Source organism: Oncorhynchus mykiss, chromosome 10 (genome assembly GCF_013265735.2).
Source record: "Oncorhynchus mykiss isolate Arlee chromosome 10, USDA_OmykA_1.1, whole genome shotgun sequence".
In the NCBI taxonomy this organism is placed as follows: Eukaryota; Metazoa; Chordata; class Actinopteri; order Salmoniformes; family Salmonidae; genus Oncorhynchus; species Oncorhynchus mykiss.
The window spans coordinates 79,244,803-79,270,758 of NC_048574.1; the positions used below are offsets into that span (position 1 = coordinate 79,244,803).

The 25,956-nt window shown below is 42.8% G+C and overlaps 12 non-coding genes across 12 annotated transcripts; all 12 read left to right on the forward strand.

Moving 5' to 3' along the window:
• The first annotated feature begins 531 nt into the window (after window positions 1–531).
• LOC118936979 lies at window positions 532–695 on the forward strand. The gene has a single exon (XR_005034404.1). It is a non-coding gene; the product is annotated as a U1 spliceosomal RNA (small nuclear RNA).
• A 1,918-nt stretch (window positions 696–2,613) lies between these two features.
• Window positions 2,614–2,777, forward strand: LOC118937074. The gene has a single exon (XR_005034470.1). It is a non-coding gene; the product is annotated as a U1 spliceosomal RNA (small nuclear RNA).
• A 1,922-nt stretch (window positions 2,778–4,699) lies between these two features.
• Window positions 4,700–4,863, forward strand: LOC118937085. The gene has a single exon (XR_005034480.1). It is a non-coding gene; the product is annotated as a U1 spliceosomal RNA (small nuclear RNA).
• A 1,922-nt stretch (window positions 4,864–6,785) lies between these two features.
• LOC118937094 lies at window positions 6,786–6,949 on the forward strand. Its single transcript, XR_005034488.1, has one exon. It is a non-coding gene; the product is annotated as a U1 spliceosomal RNA (small nuclear RNA).
• A 1,922-nt stretch (window positions 6,950–8,871) lies between these two features.
• Window positions 8,872–9,035, forward strand: LOC118937095. The gene has a single exon (XR_005034489.1). It is a non-coding gene; the product is annotated as a U1 spliceosomal RNA (small nuclear RNA).
• Window positions 9,036–10,957: 1,922 nt separating this feature from the next.
• Window positions 10,958–11,121, forward strand: LOC118937096. Its single transcript, XR_005034490.1, has one exon. It is a non-coding gene; the product is annotated as a U1 spliceosomal RNA (small nuclear RNA).
• A 1,922-nt stretch (window positions 11,122–13,043) lies between these two features.
• Window positions 13,044–13,207, forward strand: LOC118937097. Its single transcript, XR_005034491.1, has one exon. It is a non-coding gene; the product is annotated as a U1 spliceosomal RNA (small nuclear RNA).
• A 1,922-nt stretch (window positions 13,208–15,129) lies between these two features.
• On the forward strand, window positions 15,130–15,293 carry LOC118937098. The gene has a single exon (XR_005034492.1). It is a non-coding gene; the product is annotated as a U1 spliceosomal RNA (small nuclear RNA).
• A 1,922-nt stretch (window positions 15,294–17,215) lies between these two features.
• On the forward strand, window positions 17,216–17,379 carry LOC118937099. The gene has a single exon (XR_005034493.1). It is a non-coding gene; the product is annotated as a U1 spliceosomal RNA (small nuclear RNA).
• Window positions 17,380–19,301: 1,922 nt separating this feature from the next.
• Window positions 19,302–19,465, forward strand: LOC118937100. Its single transcript, XR_005034494.1, has one exon. It is a non-coding gene; the product is annotated as a U1 spliceosomal RNA (small nuclear RNA).
• Window positions 19,466–21,956: 2,491 nt separating this feature from the next.
• On the forward strand, window positions 21,957–22,120 carry LOC118937102. The gene has a single exon (XR_005034496.1). It is a non-coding gene; the product is annotated as a U1 spliceosomal RNA (small nuclear RNA).
• A 2,491-nt stretch (window positions 22,121–24,611) lies between these two features.
• Window positions 24,612–24,775, forward strand: LOC118937103. The gene has a single exon (XR_005034497.1). It is a non-coding gene; the product is annotated as a U1 spliceosomal RNA (small nuclear RNA).
• Window positions 24,776–25,956: the final 1,181 nt, after the last annotated feature.

Sequence of the window (25,956 nt, forward strand, 5' to 3'; positions counted from 1 at the left end):
ATATTATCATATATATATATATATCAGTATATACAGTATATACAGTATATAGTAGACTATATTATTCGTCACATCGACGCAGCGCTGTCTACTTCCTCTTCCTACGAGCTCAAGTCAAATGTCTTCCATACGTATGACGTCATCTGCTTTTGGCTCCTGAGCGACCAGTCGGATAAACATTCCCCCATTTTTTTCAAGTTGAATTGTTTACTTGCGATCTCTGAATACTGACTAATATATTAGGCTACAGTTGTTCACCAATGAATGTGATTATGTAGACGGACATTTAGAAAACAAATTCAATGCATATATAATTTCTACCATATGGCATGATGGGAAAATAGTCGGTCCGTGATATAATATAGTAAAACAAAATGTATTGCTTTTTTCTTCGCCTTGTCCGCAACTGTATTCGTAAACGTCATTAAACCCTGTTCAATATGATGTGGTATTATCAGTAGTAGAAGTGGTAACCGTGAGTCAAACACCTTTGTCCTGGAAGGAGTACTCCTCTACCAACGTGTACAACTCATACTTACCTGGCAAGGGAGACACCGTGATCACGAAGGCGGTTCACCCAGGGCGAGGCTCAGCCATTGCACTCCGGCTGTGCTGACCCCTGCGAATTTCTCAAATGTGGAAATCTCGATTGCATAATATCTGGTAGTGGGGGACTGCGTTCGCGCTCTCCCCTGATCTTGATGTTAAAAATAATTTAGGGACATATTTAATTACATGTGTTTTAACTCGCTCTTCTATTGAGTCTCGTGTTGAGAAGGACATTTGTCAACATTTGCATGTTCTTATCAGATGAATGGCTATAGAATGTAGGGTCTGTTTATGAGTCAACTAAGGCCTCAGAGATACATTTTGTCTTCTGATAACCCGTGTGTGATATGTTATTGTAGCACTGGTGATTATGCCTGTCATGTCCTGATAATGTCAAGGAAAAGGCCTACTTGTGAATGGATCATTTTGTGCCCTCAGGACGTAATGTGGATTGAGGTATTTTATTTGCTAGATTATTAAATCATTTATAGGACAGTTTGTCATTTAAGACCACAGTAAATGTCAACCATTACCATGCCACAGTCATTGCCCTGGTCAACCATTACCATTCCACAGTCATTTCCCTGCTCAACCATTACCATGCCACAGACATTTCCCTGGTCAACCATTACCATGCCACAGACATTTCCCTGGTCAATCATTACCATGCCACAGACATTTCCCTGGTCAACCATTACCATGCCACAGACATTTCCCTGGTCAACCATTACCACGCCACAGTCATGTCCCTGGTCAAACATTACCATTCCACAAACATTTCCCTGGTCAACCATGCCACAGACATTTCCCTGGTCAATCATTACCATTCCACAGGCATTTCCCTGGTCAACCATTACCATGCCACAGTCATGTCCCTGGTCAAACATTACCATTCCACAGACATTTCCCTGGTCAACCATTACCACGCCACAGTCATGTCCCTGGTCAAACATTACCATTCCACAAACATTTCCCTGGTCAACCATGCCACAGACATTTCCCTGGTCAATCATTACCATTCCACAGGCATTTCCCTGGTCAACCATTACCATGCCACAGTCATGTCCCTGGTCAAACATTACCATTCCACAGACGTTTCCCTGGTCAACCATTACCTTGACAACAGACATGTCCCTGGTCCACTTATTTCCTGATGAAATCAGTCAATAAGATGGATTCTGTTGTTCCAAGATGCAGATCCATTCCACAGACATTTCTGCAGGTTTCTTTTTTTGCAGTGAGAATGTGTAGTGAGGTATTCTGCCAAAAATGTATTTAGGCATATTAAAACACTTCAGTTTAACCCTGATCGCGAGTATCATCCTGTCAATTTACAGATACAATTACAAATACGAGTATGGCCATGTCACTGTACATAGATCTTTCTATTTTCATGTTCTACTGTGTTATTGACTACGTTTGTTTACGTGTAACTCTGTGTTGTTGTTTTTGTCGCACTGCTGTGCTTTATCTTGGCCAGGTCGCAGTTTGTAAATGAGAACTTGTTCCCAACTAGCCTACCTGGTGAAATAAAACAATTAATTAAAAACCACCCATTGTAGCTACTACCGTGTCTTGTTGATGAAGTAGTAGGCTACTGTTTCTCCTCCATATCTGTGGGTCGTATGCCGCCACCCTGTGGTCGATGGTGGAATCATATTTTACTGAGAGCAGAAAACAAGCGTGATGAAACTATTCCTACAACGTCTGGAACGCTACAAAACACCAGAAATAAATGGTGTCTTTCGGTTGGCTGTGTGCACGAATGTGATTTCAGCATTTTGGTACATCGCCTACTTGTGTGTTACCAGACCGACATTTAGACCAAAAATGCAATGTATTTAGAATTTCTACCGTGTTGCTTGATGGGAAAATAGTCGGTCCGTGATATAATATAGTAAAACAAAATGTATTGCTTTTTTCTTCGCCTTGTCCGCAATTGTATTCGTAAACGTCATTAAACCCTGTTCAATATGATGTGGTATTATCAGTAGTAGAAGTGGTAACCGTGAGTCAAACACCTTTGTCCTGGAAGGAGTCCTCCTCTACCAACGTGTACAACTCATACTTACCTGGCAAGGGAGACACCGTGATCACGAAGGCGGTTCACCCAGGGCGAGGCTCAGCCATTGCACTCCGGCTGTGCTGACCCCTGCGAATTTCTCAAATGTGGAAATCTCGATTGCATAATTTCTGGTAGTGGGGGACTGCGTTCGCGCTCTCCCCTGATCTTGATGTTAAAAATAATTTAGGGACATATTTAATTACCTGTGTTTTAACTCGCTCTTCTATTGAGTCTCGTGTTGAGAAGGACATTTGTCAACATTTGCATGTTCTTATCAGATGAATGGCTATAGAATGTAGGGTCTGTTTATGAGTCAACTAAGGCCTCAGAGATACATTTTGTCTTCTGATAACCCGGATGTGTGTGATATGTTATTGTAGCACTGGTGATTATGCCTGTCATGTCCTGATAATGTCAAGGAAAAGGCCTACTTGTGAATGGATCATTTTGTGCCCTCAGGACGTAATGTGGATTGAGGTATTTTATTTGCTAGATTATTAAATCATTTATAGGACAGTTTGTCATTTAAGACCACAGTAAATGTCAACCATTACCATGCCACAGTCATTGCCCTGGTCAACCATTACCATTCCACAGTCATTTCCCTGCTCAACCATTACCATGCCACAGACATTTCCCTGGTCAACCATTACCATGCCACAGACATTTCCCTGGTCAATCATTACCATGCCACAGACATTTCCCTGGTCAACCATTACCATGCCACAGACATTTCCCTGGTCAACCATTACCACGCCACAGTCATGTCCCTGGTCAAACATTACCATTCCACAAACATTTCCCTGGTCAACCATGCCACAGACATTTCCCTGGTCAATCATTACCATTCCACAGGCATTTCCCTGGTCAACCATTACCATGCCACAGTCATGTCCCTGGTCAAACATTACCATTCCACAGACATTTCCCTGGTCAACCATTACCACGCCACAGTCATGTCCCTGGTCAAACATTACCATTCCACAAACATTTCCCTGGTCAACCATGCCACAGACATTTCCCTGGTCAATCATTACCATTCCACAGGCATTTCCCTGGTCAACCATTACCATGCCACAGTCATGTCCCTGGTCAAACATTACCATTCCACAGACGTTTCCCTGGTCAACCATTACCTTGACAACAGACATGTCCCTGGTCCACTTATTTCCTGATGAAATCAGTCAATAAGATGGATTCTGTTGTTCCAAGATGCAGATCCATTCCACAGACATTTCTGCAGGTTTCTTTTTTTGCAGTGAGAATGTGTAGTGAGGTATTCTGCCAAAAATGTATTTAGGCATATTAAAACACTTCAGTTTAACCCTGATCGCGAGTATCATCCTGTCAATTTACAGATACAATTACAAATACGAGTATGGCCATGTCACTGTACATAGATCTTTCTATTTTCATGTTCTACTGTGTTATTGACTACGTTTGTTTACGTGTAACTCTGTGTTGTTGTTTTTGTCGCACTGCTGTGCTTTATCTTGGCCAGGTCGCAGTTTGTAAATGAGAACTTGTTCCCAACTAGCCTACCTGGTGAAATAAAACAATTAATTAAAAACCACCCATTGTAGCTACTACCGTGTCTTGTTGATGAAGTAGTAGGCTACTGTTTCTCCTCCATATCTGTGGGTCGTATGCCGCCACCCTGTGGTCGATGGTGGAATCATATTTTACTGAGAGCAGAAAACAAGCGTGATGAAACTATTCCTACAACGTCTGGAACGCTACAAAACACCAGAAATAAATGGTGTCTTTCGGTTGGCTGTGTGCACGAATGTGATTTCAGCATTTTGGTACATCGCCTACTTGTGTGTTACCAGACCGACATTTAGACCAAAAATGCAATGTATTTAGAATTTCTACCGTGTTGCTTGATGGGAAAATAGTCGGTCCGTGATATAATATAGTAAAACAAAATGTATTGCTTTTTTCTTCGCCTTGTCCGCAATTGTATTCGTAAACGTCATTAAACCCTGTTCAATATGATGTGGTATTATCAGTAGTAGAAGTGGTAACCGTGAGTCAAACACCTTTGTCCTGGAAGGAGTCCTCCTCTACCAACGTGTACAACTCATACTTACCTGGCAAGGGAGACACCGTGATCACGAAGGCGGTTCACCCAGGGCGAGGCTCAGCCATTGCACTCCGGCTGTGCTGACCCCTGCGAATTTCTCAAATGTGGAAATCTCGATTGCATAATTTCTGGTAGTGGGGGACTGCGTTCGCGCTCTCCCCTGATCTTGATGTTAAAAATAATTTAGGGACATATTTAATTACCTGTGTTTTAACTCGCTCTTCTATTGAGTCTCGTGTTGAGAAGGACATTTGTCAACATTTGCATGTTCTTATCAGATGAATGGCTATAGAATGTAGGGTCTGTTTATGAGTCAACTAAGGCCTCAGAGATACATTTTGTCTTCTGATAACCCGGATGTGTGTGATATGTTATTGTAGCACTGGTGATTATGCCTGTCATGTCCTGATAATGTCAAGGAAAAGGCCTACTTGTGAATGGATCATTTTGTGCCCTCAGGACGTAATGTGGATTGAGGTATTTTATTTGCTAGATTATTAAATCATTTATAGGACAGTTTGTCATTTAAGACCACAGTAAATGTCAACCATTACCATGCCACAGTCATTGCCCTGGTCAACCATTACCATTCCACAGTCATTTCCCTGCTCAACCATTACCATGCCACAGACATTTCCCTGGTCAACCATTACCATGCCACAGACATTTCCCTGGTCAATCATTACCATGCCACAGACATTTCCCTGGTCAACCATTACCATGCCACAGACATTTCCCTGGTCAACCATTACCACGCCACAGTCATGTCCCTGGTCAAACATTACCATTCCACAAACATTTCCCTGGTCAACCATGCCACAGACATTTCCCTGGTCAATCATTACCATTCCACAGGCATTTCCCTGGTCAACCATTACCATGCCACAGTCATGTCCCTGGTCAAACATTACCATTCCACAGACATTTCCCTGGTCAACCATTACCACGCCACAGTCATGTCCCTGGTCAAACATTACCATTCCACAAACATTTCCCTGGTCAACCATGCCACAGACATTTCCCTGGTCAATCATTACCATTCCACAGGCATTTCCCTGGTCAACCATTACCATGCCACAGTCATGTCCCTGGTCAAACATTACCATTCCACAGACGTTTCCCTGGTCAACCATTACCTTGACAACAGACATGTCCCTGGTCCACTTATTTCCTGATGAAATCAGTCAATAAGATGGATTCTGTTGTTCCAAGATGCAGATCCATTCCACAGACATTTCTGCAGGTTTCTTTTTTTGCAGTGAGAATGTGTAGTGAGGTATTCTGCCAAAAATGTATTTAGGCATATTAAAACACTTCAGTTTAACCCTGATCGCGAGTATCATCCTGTCAATTTACAGATACAATTACAAATACGAGTATGGCCATGTCACTGTACATAGATCTTTCTATTTTCATGTTCTACTGTGTTATTGACTACGTTTGTTTACGTGTAACTCTGTGTTGTTGTTTTTGTCGCACTGCTGTGCTTTATCTTGGCCAGGTCGCAGTTTGTAAATGAGAACTTGTTCCCAACTAGCCTACCTGGTGAAATAAAACAATTAATTAAAAACCACCCATTGTAGCTACTACCGTGTCTTGTTGATGAAGTAGTAGGCTACTGTTTCTCCTCCATATCTGTGGGTCGTATGCCGCCACCCTGTGGTCGATGGTGGAATCATATTTTACTGAGAGCAGAAAACAAGCGTGATGAAACTATTCCTACAACGTCTGGAACGCTACAAAACACCAGAAATAAATGGTGTCTTTCGGTTGGCTGTGTGCACGAATGTGATTTCAGCATTTTGGTACATCGCCTACTTGTGTGTTACCAGACCGACATTTAGACCAAAAATGCAATGTATTTAGAATTTCTACCGTGTTGCTTGATGGGAAAATAGTCGGTCCGTGATATAATATAGTAAAACAAAATGTATTGCTTTTTTCTTCGCCTTGTCCGCAATTGTATTCGTAAACGTCATTAAACCCTGTTCAATATGATGTGGTATTATCAGTAGTAGAAGTGGTAACCGTGAGTCAAACACCTTTGTCCTGGAAGCAGTCCTCCTCTACCAACGTGTACAACTCATACTTACCTGGCAAGGGAGACACCGTGATCACGAAGGCGGTTCACCCAGGGCGAGGCTCAGCCATTGCACTCCGGCTGTGCTGACCCCTGCGAATTTCTCAAATGTGGAAATCTCGATTGCATAATTTCTGGTAGTGGGGGACTGCGTTCGCGCTCTCCCCTGATCTTGATGTTAAAAATAATTTAGGGACATATTTAATTACCTGTGTTTTAACTCGCTCTTCTATTGAGTCTCGTGTTGAGAAGGACATTTGTCAACATTTGCATGTTCTTATCAGATGAATGGCTATAGAATGTAGGGTCTGTTTATGAGTCAACTAAGGCCTCAGAGATACATTTTGTCTTCTGATAACCCGGATGTGTGTGATATGTTATTGTAGCACTGGTGATTATGCCTGTCATGTCCTGATAATGTCAAGGAAAAGGCCTACTTGTGAATGGATCATTTTGTGCCCTCAGGACGTAATGTGGATTGAGGTATTTTATTTGCTAGATTATTAAATCATTTATAGGACAGTTTGTCATTTAAGACCACAGTAAATGTCAACCATTACCATGCCACAGTCATTGCCCTGGTCAACCATTACCATTCCACAGTCATTTCCCTGCTCAACCATTACCATGCCACAGACATTTCCCTGGTCAACCATTACCATGCCACAGACATTTCCCTGGTCAATCATTACCATGCCACAGACATTTCCCTGGTCAACCATTACCATGCCACAGACATTTCCCTGGTCAACCATTACCACGCCACAGTCATGTCCCTGGTCAAACATTACCATTCCACAAACATTTCCCTGGTCAACCATGCCACAGACATTTCCCTGGTCAATCATTACCATTCCACAGGCATTTCCCTGGTCAACCATTACCATGCCACAGTCATGTCCCTGGTCAAACATTACCATTCCACAGACATTTCCCTGGTCAACCATTACCACGCCACAGTCATGTCCCTGGTCAAACATTACCATTCCACAAACATTTCCCTGGTCAACCATGCCACAGACATTTCCCTGGTCAATCATTACCATTCCACAGGCATTTCCCTGGTCAACCATTACCATGCCACAGTCATGTCCCTGGTCAAACATTACCATTCCACAGACGTTTCCCTGGTCAACCATTACCTTGACAACAGACATGTCCCTGGTCCACTTATTTCCTGATGAAATCAGTCAATAAGATGGATTCTGTTGTTCCAAGATGCAGATCCATTCCACAGACATTTCTGCAGGTTTCTTTTTTTGCAGTGAGAATGTGTAGTGAGGTATTCTGCCAAAAATGTATTTAGGCATATTAAAACACTTCAGTTTAACCCTGATCGCGAGTATCATCCTGTCAATTTACAGATACAATTACAAATACGAGTATGGCCATGTCACTGTACATAGATCTTTCTATTTTCATGTTCTACTGTGTTATTGACTACGTTTGTTTACGTGTAACTCTGTGTTGTTGTTTTTGTCGCACTGCTGTGCTTTATCTTGGCCAGGTCGCAGTTTGTAAATGAGAACTTGTTCCCAACTAGCCTACCTGGTGAAATAAAACAATTAATTAAAAACCACCCATTGTAGCTACTACCGTGTCTTGTTGATGAAGTAGTAGGCTACTGTTTCTCCTCCATATCTGTGGGTCGTATGCCGCCACCCTGTGGTCGATGGTGGAATCATATTTTACTGAGAGCAGAAAACAAGCGTGATGAAACTATTCCTACAACGTCTGGAACGCTACAAAACACCAGAAATAAATGGTGTCTTTCGGTTGGCTGTGTGCACGAATGTGATTTCAGCATTTTGGTACATCGCCTACTTGTGTGTTACCAGACCGACATTTAGACCAAAAATGCAATGTATTTAGAATTTCTACCGTGTTGCTTGATGGGAAAATAGTCGGTCCGTGATATAATATAGTAAAACAAAATGTATTGCTTTTTTCTTCGCCTTGTCCGCAATTGTATTCGTAAACGTCATTAAACCCTGTTCAATATGATGTGGTATTATCAGTAGTAGAAGTGGTAACCGTGAGTCAAACACCTTTGTCCTGGAAGGAGTCCTCCTCTACCAACGTGTACAACTCATACTTACCTGGCAAGGGAGACACCGTGATCACGAAGGCGGTTCACCCAGGGCGAGGCTCAGCCATTGCACTCCGGCTGTGCTGACCCCTGCGAATTTCTCAAATGTGGAAATCTCGATTGCATAATTTCTGGTAGTGGGGGACTGCGTTCGCGCTCTCCCCTGATCTTGATGTTAAAAATAATTTAGGGACATATTTAATTACCTGTGTTTTAACTCGCTCTTCTATTGAGTCTCGTGTTGAGAAGGACATTTGTCAACATTTGCATGTTCTTATCAGATGAATGGCTATAGAATGTAGGGTCTGTTTATGAGTCAACTAAGGCCTCAGAGATACATTTTGTCTTCTGATAACCCGGATGTGTGTGATATGTTATTGTAGCACTGGTGATTATGCCTGTCATGTCCTGATAATGTCAAGGAAAAGGCCTACTTGTGAATGGATCATTTTGTGCCCTCAGGACGTAATGTGGATTGAGGTATTTTATTTGCTAGATTATTAAATCATTTATAGGACAGTTTGTCATTTAAGACCACAGTAAATGTCAACCATTACCATGCCACAGTCATTGCCCTGGTCAACCATTACCATTCCACAGTCATTTCCCTGCTCAACCATTACCATGCCACAGACATTTCCCTGGTCAACCATTACCATGCCACAGACATTTCCCTGGTCAATCATTACCATGCCACAGACATTTCCCTGGTCAACCATTACCATGCCACAGACATTTCCCTGGTCAACCATTACCACGCCACAGTCATGTCCCTGGTCAAACATTACCATTCCACAAACATTTCCCTGGTCAACCATGCCACAGACATTTCCCTGGTCAATCATTACCATTCCACAGGCATTTCCCTGGTCAACCATTACCATGCCACAGTCATGTCCCTGGTCAAACATTACCATTCCACAGACATTTCCCTGGTCAACCATTACCACGCCACAGTCATGTCCCTGGTCAAACATTACCATTCCACAAACATTTCCCTGGTCAACCATGCCACAGACATTTCCCTGGTCAATCATTACCATTCCACAGGCATTTCCCTGGTCAACCATTACCATGCCACAGTCATGTCCCTGGTCAAACATTACCATTCCACAGACGTTTCCCTGGTCAACCATTACCTTGACAACAGACATGTCCCTGGTCCACTTATTTCCTGATGAAATCAGTCAATAAGATGGATTCTGTTGTTCCAAGATGCAGATCCATTCCACAGACATTTCTGCAGGTTTCTTTTTTTGCAGTGAGAATGTGTAGTGAGGTATTCTGCCAAAAATGTATTTAGGCATATTAAAACACTTCAGTTTAACCCTGATCGCGAGTATCATCCTGTCAATTTACAGATACAATTACAAATACGAGTATGGCCATGTCACTGTACATAGATCTTTCTATTTTCATGTTCTACTGTGTTATTGACTACGTTTGTTTACGTGTAACTCTGTGTTGTTGTTTTTGTCGCACTGCTGTGCTTTATCTTGGCCAGGTCGCAGTTTGTAAATGAGAACTTGTTCCCAACTAGCCTACCTGGTGAAATAAAACAATTAATTAAAAACCACCCATTGTAGCTACTACCGTGTCTTGTTGATGAAGTAGTAGGCTACTGTTTCTCCTCCATATCTGTGGGTCGTATGCCGCCACCCTGTGGTCGATGGTGGAATCATATTTTACTGAGAGCAGAAAACAAGCGTGATGAAACTATTCCTACAACGTCTGGAACGCTACAAAACACCAGAAATAAATGGTGTCTTTCGGTTGGCTGTGTGCACGAATGTGATTTCAGCATTTTGGTACATCGCCTACTTGTGTGTTACCAGACCGACATTTAGACCAAAAATGCAATGTATTTAGAATTTCTACCGTGTTGCTTGATGGGAAAATAGTCGGTCCGTGATATAATATAGTAAAACAAAATGTATTGCTTTTTTCTTCGCCTTGTCCGCAATTGTATTCGTAAACGTCATTAAACCCTGTTCAATATGATGTGGTATTATCAGTAGTAGAAGTGGTAACCGTGAGTCAAACACCTTTGTCCTGGAAGGAGTCCTCCTCTACCAACGTGTACAACTCATACTTACCTGGCAAGGGAGACACCGTGATCACGAAGGCGGTTCACCCAGGGCGAGGCTCAGCCATTGCACTCCGGCTGTGCTGACCCCTGCGAATTTCTCAAATGTGGAAATCTCGATTGCATAATTTCTGGTAGTGGGGGACTGCGTTCGCGCTCTCCCCTGATCTTGATGTTAAAAATAATTTAGGGACATATTTAATTACCTGTGTTTTAACTCGCTCTTCTATTGAGTCTCGTGTTGAGAAGGACATTTGTCAACATTTGCATGTTCTTATCAGATGAATGGCTATAGAATGTAGGGTCTGTTTATGAGTCAACTAAGGCCTCAGAGATACATTTTGTCTTCTGATAACCCGGATGTGTGTGATATGTTATTGTAGCACTGGTGATTATGCCTGTCATGTCCTGATAATGTCAAGGAAAAGGCCTACTTGTGAATGGATCATTTTGTGCCCTCAGGACGTAATGTGGATTGAGGTATTTTATTTGCTAGATTATTAAATCATTTATAGGACAGTTTGTCATTTAAGACCACAGTAAATGTCAACCATTACCATGCCACAGTCATTGCCCTGGTCAACCATTACCATTCCACAGTCATTTCCCTGCTCAACCATTACCATGCCACAGACATTTCCCTGGTCAACCATTACCATGCCACAGACATTTCCCTGGTCAATCATTACCATGCCACAGACATTTCCCTGGTCAACCATTACCATGCCACAGACATTTCCCTGGTCAACCATTACCACGCCACAGTCATGTCCCTGGTCAAACATTACCATTCCACAAACATTTCCCTGGTCAACCATGCCACAGACATTTCCCTGGTCAATCATTACCATTCCACAGGCATTTCCCTGGTCAACCATTACCATGCCACAGTCATGTCCCTGGTCAAACATTACCATTCCACAGACATTTCCCTGGTCAACCATTACCACGCCACAGTCATGTCCCTGGTCAAACATTACCATTCCACAAACATTTCCCTGGTCAACCATGCCACAGACATTTCCCTGGTCAATCATTACCATTCCACAGGCATTTCCCTGGTCAACCATTACCATGCCACAGTCATGTCCCTGGTCAAACATTACCATTCCACAGACGTTTCCCTGGTCAACCATTACCTTGACAACAGACATGTCCCTGGTCCACTTATTTCCTGATGAAATCAGTCAATAAGATGGATTCTGTTGTTCCAAGATGCAGATCCATTCCACAGACATTTCTGCAGGTTTCTTTTTTTGCAGTGAGAATGTGTAGTGAGGTATTCTGCCAAAAATGTATTTAGGCATATTAAAACACTTCAGTTTAACCCTGATCGCGAGTATCATCCTGTCAATTTACAGATACAATTACAAATACGAGTATGGCCATGTCACTGTACATAGATCTTTCTATTTTCATGTTCTACTGTGTTATTGACTACGTTTGTTTACGTGTAACTCTGTGTTGTTGTTTTTGTCGCACTGCTGTGCTTTATCTTGGCCAGGTCGCAGTTTGTAAATGAGAACTTGTTCCCAACTAGCCTACCTGGTGAAATAAAACAATTAATTAAAAACCACCCATTGTAGCTACTACCGTGTCTTGTTGATGAAGTAGTAGGCTACTGTTTCTCCTCCATATCTGTGGGTCGTATGCCGCCACCCTGTGGTCGATGGTGGAATCATATTTTACTGAGAGCAGAAAACAAGCGTGATGAAACTATTCCTACAACGTCTGGAACGCTACAAAACACCAGAAATAAATGGTGTCTTTCGGTTGGCTGTGTGCACGAATGTGATTTCAGCATTTTGGTACATCGCCTACTTGTGTGTTACCAGACCGACATTTAGACCAAAAATGCAATGTATTTAGAATTTCTACCGTGTTGCTTGATGGGAAAATAGTCGGTCCGTGATATAATATAGTAAAACAAAATGTATTGCTTTTTTCTTCGCCTTGTCCGCAATTGTATTCGTAAACGTCATTAAACCCTGTTCAATATGATGTGGTATTATCAGTAGTAGAAGTGGTAACCGTGAGTCAAACACCTTTGTCCTGGAAGGAGTCCTCCTCTACCAACGTGTACAACTCATACTTACCTGGCAAGGGAGACACCGTGATCACGAAGGCGGTTCACCCAGGGCGAGGCTCAGCCATTGCACTCCGGCTGTGCTGACCCCTGCGAATTTCTCAAATGTGGAAATCTCGATTGCATAATTTCTGGTAGTGGGGGACTGCGTTCGCGCTCTCCCCTGATCTTGATGTTAAAAATAATTTAGGGACATATTTAATTACCTGTGTTTTAACTCGCTCTTCTATTGAGTCTCGTGTTGAGAAGGACATTTGTCAACATTTGCATGTTCTTATCAGATGAATGGCTATAGAATGTAGGGTCTGTTTATGAGTCAACTAAGGCCTCAGAGATACATTTTGTCTTCTGATAACCCGGATGTGTGTGATATGTTATTGTAGCACTGGTGATTATGCCTGTCATGTCCTGATAATGTCAAGGAAAAGGCCTACTTGTGAATGGATCATTTTGTGCCCTCAGGACGTAATGTGGATTGAGGTATTTTATTTGCTAGATTATTAAATCATTTATAGGACAGTTTGTCATTTAAGACCACAGTAAATGTCAACCATTACCATGCCACAGTCATTGCCCTGGTCAACCATTACCATTCCACAGTCATTTCCCTGCTCAACCATTACCATGCCACAGACATTTCCCTGGTCAACCATTACCATGCCACAGACATTTCCCTGGTCAATCATTACCATGCCACAGACATTTCCCTGGTCAACCATTACCATGCCACAGACATTTCCCTGGTCAACCATTACCACGCCACAGTCATGTCCCTGGTCAAACATTACCATTCCACAAACATTTCCCTGGTCAACCATGCCACAGACATTTCCCTGGTCAATCATTACCATTCCACAGGCATTTCCCTGGTCAACCATTACCATGCCACAGTCATGTCCCTGGTCAAACATTACCATTCCACAGACATTTCCCTGGTCAACCATTACCACGCCACAGTCATGTCCCTGGTCAAACATTACCATTCCACAAACATTTCCCTGGTCAACCATGCCACAGACATTTCCCTGGTCAATCATTACCATTCCACAGGCATTTCCCTGGTCAACCATTACCATGCCACAGTCATGTCCCTGGTCAAACATTACCATTCCACAGACGTTTCCCTGGTCAACCATTACCTTGACAACAGACATGTCCCTGGTCCACTTATTTCCTGATGAAATCAGTCAATAAGATGGATTCTGTTGTTCCAAGATGCAGATCCATTCCACAGACATTTCTGCAGGTTTCTTTTTTTGCAGTGAGAATGTGTAGTGAGGTATTCTGCCAAAAATGTATTTAGGCATATTAAAACACTTCAGTTTAACCCTGATCGCGAGTATCATCCTGTCAATTTACAGATACAATTACAAATACGAGTATGGCCATGTCACTGTACATAGATCTTTCTATTTTCATGTTCTACTGTGTTATTGACTACGTTTGTTTACGTGTAACTCTGTGTTGTTGTTTTTGTCGCACTGCTGTGCTTTATCTTGGCCAGGTCGCAGTTTGTAAATGAGAACTTGTTCCCAACTAGCCTACCTGGTGAAATAAAACAATTAATTAAAAACCACCCATTGTAGCTACTACCGTGTCTTGTTGATGAAGTAGTAGGCTACTGTTTCTCCTCCATATCTGTGGGTCGTATGCCGCCACCCTGTGGTCGATGGTGGAATCATATTTTACTGAGAGCAGAAAACAAGCGTGATGAAACTATTCCTACAACGTCTGGAACGCTACAAAACACCAGAAATAAATGGTGTCTTTCGGTTGGCTGTGTGCACGAATGTGATTTCAGCATTTTGGTACATCGCCTACTTGTGTGTTACCAGACCGACATTTAGACCAAAAATGCAATGTATTTAGAATTTCTACCGTGTTGCTTGATGGGAAAATAGTCGGTCCGTGATATAATATAGTAAAACAAAATGTATTGCTTTTTTCTTCGCCTTGTCCGCAATTGTATTCGTAAACGTCATTAAACCCTGTTCAATATGATGTGGTATTATCAGTAGTAGAAGTGGTAACCGTGAGTCAAACACCTTTGTCCTGGAAGGAGTCCTCCTCTACCAACGTGTACAACTCATACTTACCTGGCAAGGGAGACACCGTGATCACGAAGGCGGTTCACCCAGGGCGAGGCTCAGCCATTGCACTCCGGCTGTGCTGACCCCTGCGAATTTCTCAAATGTGGAAATCTCGATTGCATAATTTCTGGTAGTGGGGGACTGCGTTCGCGCTCTCCCCTGATCTTGATGTTAAAAATAATTTAGGGACATATTTAATTACCTGTGTTTTAACTCGCTCTTCTATTGAGTCTCGTGTTGAGAAGGACATTTGTCAACATTTGCATGTTCTTATCAGATGAATGGCTATAGAATGTAGGGTCTGTTTATGAGTCAACTAAGGCCTCAGAGATACATTTTGTCTTCTGATAACCCGGATGTGTGTGATATGTTATTGTAGCACTGGTGATTATGCCTGTCATGTCCTGATAATGTCAAGGAAAAGGCCTACTTGTGAATGGATCATTTTGTGCCCTCAGGACGTAATGTGGATTGAGGTATTTTATTTGCTAGATTATTAAATCATTTATAGGACAGTTTGTCATTTAAGACCACAGTAAATGTCAACCATTACCATGCCACAGTCATTGCCCTGGTCAACCATTACCATTCCACAGTCATTTCCCTGCTCAACCATTACCATGCCACAGACATTTCCCTGGTCAACCATTACCATGCCACAGACATTTCCCTGGTCAATCATTACCATGCCACAGACATTTCCCTGGTCAACCATTACCATGCCACAGACATTTCCCTGGTCAACCATTACCACGCCACAGTCATGTCCCTGGTCAAACATTACCATTCCACAAACATTTCCCTGGTCAACCATGCCACAGACATTTCCCTGGTCAATCATTACCATTCCACAGGCATTTCCCTGGTCAACCATTACCATGCCACAGTCATGTCCCTGGTCAAACATTACCATTCCACAGACATTTCCCTGGTCAACCATTACCACGCCACAGTCATGTCCCTGGTCAAACATTACCATTCCACAAACATTTCCCTGGTCAACCATGCCACAGACATTTCCCTGGTCAATCATTACCATTCCACAGGCATTTCCCTGGTCAACCATTACCATGCCACAGTCATGTCCCTGGTCAAACATTACCATTCCACAGACGTTTCCCTGGTCAACCATTACCTTGACAACAGACATGTCCCTGGTCCACTTATTTCCTGATGAAATCAGTCAATAAGATGGATTCTGTTGTTCCAAGATGCAGATCCATTCCACAGACATTTCTGCAGGTTTCTTTTTTTGCAGTGAGAATGTGTAGTGAGGTATTCTGCCAAAAATGTATTTAGGCATATTAAAACACTTCAGTTTAACCCTGATCGCGAGTATCATCCTGTCAATTTACAGATACAATTACAAATACGAGTATGGCCATGTCACTGTACATAGATCTTTCTATTTTCATGTTCTACTGTGTTATTGACTACGTTTGTTTACGTGTAACTCTGTGTTGTTGTTTTTGTCGCACTGCTGTGCTTTATCTTGGCCAGGTCGCAGTTTGTAAATGAGAACTTGTTCCCAACTAGCCTACCTGGTGAAATAAAACAATTAATTAAAAACCACCCATTGTAGCTACTACCGTGTCTTGTTGATGAAGTAGTAGGCTACTGTTTCTCCTCCATATCTGTGGGTCGTATGCCGCCACCCTGTGGTCGATGGTGGAATCATATTTTACTGAGAGCAGAAAACAAGCGTGATGAAACTATTCCTACAACGTCTGGAACGCTACAAAACACCAGAAATAAATGGTGTCTTTCGGTTGGCTGTGTGCACGAATGTGATTTCAGCATTTTGGTACATCGCCTACTTGTGTGTTACCAGACCGACATTTAGACCAAAAATGCAATGTATTTAGAATTTCTACCGTGTTGCTTGATGGGAAAATAGTCGGTCCGTGATATAATATAGTAAAACAAAATGTATTGCTTTTTTCTTCGCCTTGTCCGCAATTGTATTCGTAAACGTCATTAAACCCTGTTCAATATGATGTGGTATTATCAGTAGTAGAAGTGGTAACCGTGAGTCAAACACCTTTGTCCTGGAAGGAGTCCTCCTCTACCAACGTGTACAACTCATACTTACCTGGCAAGGGAGACACCGTGATCACGAAGGCGGTTCACCCAGGGCGAGGCTCAGCCATTGCACTCCGGCTGTGCTGACCCCTGCGAATTTCTCAAATGTGGAAATCTCGATTGCATAATTTCTGGTAGTGGGGGACTGCGTTCGCGCTCTCCCCTGATCTTGATGTTAAAAATAATTTAGGGACATATTTAATTACCTGTGTTTTAACTCGCTCTTCTATTGAGTCTCGTGTTGAGAAGGACATTTGTCAACATTTGCATGTTCTTATCAGATGAATGGCTATAGAATGTAGGGTCTGTTTATGAGTCAACTAAGGCCTCAGAGATACATTTTGTCTTCTGATAACCCGGATGTGTGTGATATGTTATTGTAGCACTGGTGATTATGCCTGTCATGTCCTGATAATGTCAAGGAAAAGGCCTACTTGTGAATGGATCATTTTGTGCCCTCAGGACGTAATGTGGATTGAGGTATTTTATTTGCTAGATTATTAAATCATTTATAGGACAGTTTGTCATTTAAGACCACAGTAAATGTCAACCATTACCATGCCACAGTCATTGCCCTGGTCAACCATTACCATTCCACAGTCATTTCCCTGCTCAACCATTACCATGCCACAGACATTTCCCTGGTCAACCATTACCATGCCACAGACATTTCCCTGGTCAATCATTACCATGCCACAGACATTTCCCTGGTCAACCATTACCATGCCACAGACATTTCCCTGGTCAACCATTACCACGCCACAGTCATGTCCCTGGTCAAACATTACCATTCCACAAACATTTCCCTGGTCAACCATGCCACAGACATTTCCCTGGTCAATCATTACCATTCCACAGGCATTTCCCTGGTCAACCATTACCATGCCACAGTCATGTCCCTGGTCAAACATTACCATTCCACAGACATTTCCCTGGTCAACCATTACCACGCCACAGTCATGTCCCTGGTCAAACATTACCATTCCACAAACATTTCCCTGGTCAACCATGCCACAGACATTTCCCTGGTCAATCATTACCATTCCACAGGCATTTCCCTGGTCAACCATTACCATGCCACAGTCATGTCCCTGGTCAAACATTACCATTCCACAGACGTTTCCCTGGTCAACCATTACCTTGACAACAGACATGTCCCTGGTCCACTTATTTCCTGATGAAATCAGTCAATAAGATGGATTCTGTTGTTCCAAGATGCAGATCCATTCCACAGACATTTCTGCAGGTTTCTTTTTTTGCAGTGAGAATGTGTAGTGAGGTATTCTGCCAAAAATGTATTTAGGCATATTAAAACACTTCAGTTTAACCCTGATCGCGAGTATCATCCTGTCAATTTACAGATACAATTACAAATACGAGTATGGCCATGTCACTGTACATAGATCTTTCTATTTTCATGTTCTACTGTGTTATTGACTACGTTTGTTTACGTGTAACTCTGTGTTGTTGTTTTTGTCGCACTGCTGTGCTTTATCTTGGCCAGGTCGCAGTTTGTAAATGAGAACTTGTTCCCAACTAGCCTACCTGGTGAAATAAAACAATTAATTAAAAACCACCCATTGTAGCTACTACCGTGTCTTGTTGATGAAGTAGTAGGCTACTGTTTCTCCTCCATATCTGTGGGTCGTATGCCGCCACCCTGTGGTCGATGGTGGAATCATATTTTACTGAGAGCAGAAAACAAGCGTGATGAAACTATTCCTACAACGTCTGGAACGCTACAAAACACCAGAAATAAATGGTGTCTTTCGGTTGGCTGTGTGCACGAATGTGATTTCAGCATTTTGGTACATCGCCTACTTGTGTGTTACCAGACCAACATTTAGACCAAAAATGCAATGTATTTAGAATTTCTACCGTGTTGCTTGATGGGAAAATAGTCGGTCCGTGATATAATATAGTAAAACAAAATGTATTGCTTTTTTCTTCGCCTTGTCCGCAATTGTATTCGTAAACGTCATTAAACCCTGTTCAATATGATGTGGTATTATCAGTAGTAGAAGTGGTAACCGTGAGTCAAACACCTTTGTCCTGGAAGGAGTCCTCCTCTACCAACGTGTACAACTCATACTTACCTGGCAAGGGAGACACCGTGATCACGAAGGCGGTTCACCCAGGGCGAGGCTCAGCCATTGCACTCCGGCTGTGCTGACCCCTGCGAATTTCTCAAATGTGGAAATCTCGATTGCATAATTTCTGGTAGTGGGGGACTGCGTTCGCGCTCTCCCCTGATCTTGATGTTAAAAATAATTTAGGGACATATTTAATTACCTGTGTTTTAACTCGCTCTTCTATTGAGTCTCGTGTTGAGAAGGACATTTGTCAACATTTGCATGTTCTTATCAGATGAATGGCTATAGAATGTAGGGTCTGTTTATGAGTCAACTAAGGCCTCAGAGATACATTTTGTCTTCTGATAACCCGGATGTGTGTGATATGTTATTGTAGCACTGGTGATTATGCCTGTCATGTCCTGATAATGTCAAGGAAAAGGCCTACTTGTGAATGGATCATTTTGTGCCCTCAGGACGTAATGTGGATTGAGGTATTTTATTTGCTAGATTATTAAATCATTTATAGGACAGTTTGTCATTTAAGACCACAGTAAATGTCAACCATTACCATGCCACAGTCATTGCCCTGGTCAACCATTACCATTCCACAGTCATTTCCCTGCTCAACCATTACCATGCCACAGACATTTCCCTGGTCAACCATTACCATGCCACAGACATTTCCCTGGTCAATCATTACCATGCCACAGACATTTCCCTGGTCAACCATTACCATGCCACAGACATTTCCCTGGTCAACCATTACCACGCCACAGTCATGTCCCTGGTCAAACATTACCATTCCACAAACATTTCCCTGGTCAACCATGCCACAGACATTTCCCTGGTCAATCATTACCATTCCACAGGCATTTCCCTGGTCAACCATTACCATGCCACAGTCATGTCCCTGGTCAAACATTACCATTCCACAGACATTTCCCTGGTCAACCATTACCACGCCACAGTCATGTCCCTGGTCAAACATTACCATTCCACAAACATTTCCCTGGTCAACCACGCCACAGTCATGTCCCTGGTCAAACATTACCATTCCACAAACATTTCCCTGGTCAACCATGCCACAGACATTTCCCTGGTCAATCATTACCATTCCACAGGCATTTCCCTGGTCAACCATTACCATGCCACAGTCATGTCCCTGGTCAAACATTACCATTCCACAGACATTTCCCTGGTCAACCATTACCACGCCACAGTCATGTCCCTGGTCAAACATTACCATTCCACAAACATTTCCCTGGTCAACCATGCCACAGTCATGTCCCTGGTCAATCATTACCATTCCACAGACATTTCCCTGGTCAACCATTACCACGCCACAGTCATGTCCCTGGTCAAACATTACCATTCCACAAACATTTCCCTGGTCAACCATGCCACAGACATTTCCCTGGTCAATCATTACCATTCCACAGGCATTTCCCTGGTCAACCATTACCATGCCACAGTCATGTCCCTGGTCAAACATTACCATTCCACAGACATTTCCCTGGTCAACCATTACCACGCCACAGTCATGTCCCTGGTCAAACATTACCATTCCACAAACATTTCCCTGGTCAACCATGCCACAGACATTTCCCTGGTCAATCATTACCATTCCACAGGCATTTCCCTGGTCAACCATTACCATGCCACAGTCATGTCCCTGGTCAAACATTACCATTCCACAGACGTTTCCCTGGTCAATCATTACCTTGACAACAGACATGTCCCTGGTCCACTTATTTCCTGATGAAATCAGTCAATAAGATGGATTCTGTTGTTCCAAGATGCAGATCCATTCCACAGACATTTCTGCAGGTTTCTTTTTTTGCAGTGAGAATGTGTAGTGAGGTATTCTGCCAAAAATGTATTTAGGCATATTAAAACACTTCAGTTTAACCCTGATCGCGAGTATCATCCTGTCAATTTACAGATACAATTACAAATACGAGTATGGCCATGTCACTGTACATAGATCTTTCTATTTTCATGTTCTACTGTGTTATTGACTACGTTTGTTTACGTGTAACTCTGTGTTGTTGTTTTTGTCGCACTGCTGTGCTTTATCTTGGCCAGGTCGCAGTTTGTAAATGAGAACTTGTTCCCAACTAGCCTACCTGGTGAAATAAAACAATTAATTAAAAACCACCCATTGTAGCTACTACCGTGTCTTGTTGATGAAGTAGTAGGCTACTGTTTCTCCTCCATATCTGTGGGTCTATGCCGCCACCCTGTGGTCGATGGTGGAATCATATTTTACTGAGAGCAGAAAACAAGCGTGATGAAACTATTCCTACAACGTCTGGAACGCTACAAAACACCAGAAATAAATGGTGTCTTTCGGTTGGCTGTGTGCACGAATGTGATTTCAGCATTTTGGTACATCGCCTACTTGTGTGTTACCAGACCAACATTTAGACCAAAAATGCAATGTATTTAGAATTTCTACCGTGTTGCTTGATGGGAAAATAGTCGGTCCGTGATATAATATAGTAAAACAAAATGTATTGCTTTTTTCTTCGCCTTGTCCGCAATTGTATTCGTAAACGTCATTAAACCCTGTTCAATATGATGTGGTATTATCAGTAGTAGAAGTGGTAACCGTGAGTCAAACACCTTTGTCCTGGAAGGAGTCCTCCTCTACCAACGTGTACAACTCATACTTACCTGGCAAGGGAGACACCGTGATCACGAAGGCGGTTCACCCAGGGCGAGGCTCAGCCATTGCACTCCGGCTGTGCTGACCCCTGCGAATTTCTCAAATGTGGAAATCTCGATTGCATAATTTCTGGTAGTGGGGGACTGCGTTCGCGCTCTCCCCTGATCTTGATGTTAAAAATAATTTAGGGACATATTTAATTACCTGTGTTTTAACTCGCTCTTCTATTGAGTCTCGTGTTGAGAAGGACATTTGTCAACATTTGCATGTTCTTATCAGATGAATGGCTATAGAATGTAGGGTCTGTTTATGAGTCAACTAAGGCCTCAGAGATACATTTTGTCTTCTGATAACCCGGATGTGTGTGATATGTTATTGTAGCACTGGTGATTATGCCTGTCATGTCCTGATAATGTCAAGGAAAAGGCCTACTTGTGAATGGATCATTTTGTGCCCTCAGGACGTAATGTGGATTGAGGTATTTTATTTGCTAGATTATTAAATCATTTATAGGACAGTTTGTCATTTAAGACCACAGTAAATGTCAACCATTACCATGCCACAGTCATTGCCCTGGTCAACCATTACCATTCCACAGTCATTTCCCTGCTCAACCATTACCATGCCACAGACATTTCCCTGGTCAACCATTACCATGCCACAGACATTTCCCTGGTCAATCATTACCATGCCACAGACATTTCCCTGGTCAACCATTACCATGCCACAGACATTTCCCTGGTCAACCATTACCACGCCACAGTCATGTCCCTGGTCAAACATTACCATTCCACAAACATTTCCCTGGTCAACCATGCCACAGACATTTCCCTGGTCAATCATTACCATTCCACAGGCATTTCCCTGGTCAACCATTACCATGCCACAGTCATGTCCCTGGTCAAACATTACCATTCCACAGACATTTCCCTGGTCAACCATTACCACGCCACAGTCATGTCCCTGGTCAAACATTACCATTCCACAAACATTTCCCTGGTCAACCACGCCACAGTCATGTCCCTGGTCAAACATTACCATTCCACAAACATTTCCCTGGTCAACCATGCCACAGACATTTCCCTGGTCAATCATTACCATTCCACAGGCATTTCCCTGGTCAACCATTACCATGCCACAGTCATGTCCCTGGTCAAACATTACCATTCCACAGACATTTCCCTGGTCAACCATTACCACGCCACAGTCATGTCCCTGGTCAAACATTACCATTCCACAAACATTTCCCTGGTCAACCATGCCACAGTCATGTCCCTGGTCAATCATTACCATTCCACAGACATTTCCCTGGTCAACCATTACCACGCCACAGTCATGTCCCTGGTCAAACATTACCATTCCACAAACATTTCCCTGGTCAACCATGCCACAGACATTTCCCTGGTCAATCATTACCATTCCACAGGCATTTCCCTGGTCAACCATTACCATGCCACAGTCATGTCCCTGGTCAAACATTACCATTCCACAGACATTTCCCTGGTCAACCATTACCACGCCACAGTCATGTCCCTGGTCAAACATTACCATTCCACAAACATTTCCCTGGTCAACCATGCCACAGACATTTCCCTGGTCAATCATTACCATTCCACAGGCATTTCCCTGGTCAACCATTACCATGCCACAGTCATGTCCCTGGTCAAACATTACCATTCCACAGACGTTTCCCTGGTCAATCATTACCTTGACAACAGACATGTCCCTGGTCCACTTATTTCCTGATGAAATCAGTCAATAAGATGGATTCTGTTGTTCCAAGATGCAGATCCATTCCACAGACATTTCTGCAGGTTTCTTTTTTTGCAGTGAGAATGTGTAGTGAGGTATTCTGCCAAAAATGTATTTAGGCATATTAAAACACTTCAGTTTAACCCTGATCGCGAGTATCATCCTGTCAATTTACAGATACAATTACAAATACGAGTATGGCCATGTCACTGTACATAGATCTTTCTATTTTCATGTTCTACTGTGTTATTGACTACGTTTGTTTACGTGTAACTCTGTGTTGTTGTTTTTGTCGCACTGCTGTGCTTTATCTTGGCCAGGTCGCAGTTTGTAAATGAGAACTTGTTCCCAACTAGCCTACCTGGTGAAATAAAACAATTAATTAAAAACCACCCATTGTAGCTACTACCGTGTCTTGTTGATGAAGTAGTAGGCTACTGTTTCTCCTCCATATCTGTGGGTCTATGCCGCCACCCTGTGGTCGATGGTGGAATCATATTTTACTGAGAGCAGAAAACAAGCGTGATGAAACTATTCCTACAACGTCTGGAACGCTACAAAACACCAGAAATAAATGGTGTCTTTCGGTTGGCTGTGTGCACGAATGTGATTTCAGCATTTTGGTACATCGCCTACTTGTGTGTTACCAGACCAACATTTAGACCAAAAATGCAATGTATTTAGAATTTCTACCGTGTTGCTTGATGGGAAAATAGTCGGTCCGTGATATAATATAGTAAAACAAAATGTATTGCTTTTTTCTTCGCCTTGTCCGCAATTGTATTCGTAAACGTCATTAAACCCTGTTCAATATGATGTGGTATTATCAGTAGTAGAAGTGGTAACCGTGAGTCAAACACCTTTGTCCTGGAAGGAGTCCTCCTCTACCAACGTGTACAACTCATACTTACCTGGCAAGGGAGACACCGTGATCACGAAGGCGGTTCACCCAGGGCGAGGCTCAGCCATTGCACTCCGGCTGTGCTGACCCCTGCGAATTTCTCAAATGTGGAAATCTCGATTGCATAATTTCTGGTAGTGGGGGACTGCGTTCGCGCTCTCCCCTGATCTTGATGTTAAAAATAATTTAGGGACATATTTAATTACCTGTGTTTTAACTCGCTCTTCTATTGAGTCTCGTGTTGAGAAGGACATTTGTCAACATTTGCATGTTCTTATCAGATGAATGGCTATAGAATGTAGGGTCTGTTTATGAGTCAACTAAGGCCTCAGAGATACATTTTGTCTTCCGATAACCCGGATGTGTGTGATATGTTATTGTAGCACTGGTGATTATGCCTGTCATGTCCTGATAATGTCAAGGAAAAGGCCTACTTGTGAATGGATCATTTTGTGCCCTCAGGACGTAATGTGGATTGAGGTATTTTATTTGCTAGATTATTAAATCATTTATAGGACAGTTTGTCATTTAAGACCACAGTAAATGTCAACCATTACCATGCCACAGTCATTGCCCTGGTCAACCATTACCATTCCACAGTCATTTCCCTGCTCAACCATTACCATGCCACAGACATTTCCCTGGTCAACCATTACCATGCCACAGACATTTCCCTGGTCAATCATTACCATGCCACAGACATTTCCCTGGTCAACCATTACCATGCCACAGACATTTCCCTGGTCAACCATTACCACGCCACAGTCATGTCCCTGGTCAAACATTACCATTCCACAAACATTTCCCTGGTCAACCATGCCACAGACATTTCCCTGGTCAATCATTACCATTCCACAGGCATTTCCCTGGTCAACCATTACCATGCCACAGTCATGTCCCTGGTCAAACATTACCATTCCACAGACATTTCCCTGGTCAACCATTACCACGCCACAGTCATGTCCCTGGTCAAACATTACCATTCCACAAACATTTCCCTGGTCAACCACGCCACAGTCATGTCCCTGGTCAAACATTACCATTCCACAAACATTTCCCTGGTCAACCATGCCACAGACATTTCCCTGGTCAATCATTACCATTCCACAGGCATTTCCCTGGTCAACCATTACCATGCCACAGTCATGTCCCTGGTCAAACATTACCATTCCACAGACATTTCCCTGGTCAACCATTACCACGCCACAGTCATGTCCCTGGTCAAACATTACCATTCCACAAACATTTCCCTGGTCAACCATGCCACAGTCATGTCCCTGGTCAATCATTACCATTCCACAGACATTTCCCTGGTCAACCATTACCACGCCACAGTCATGTCCCTGG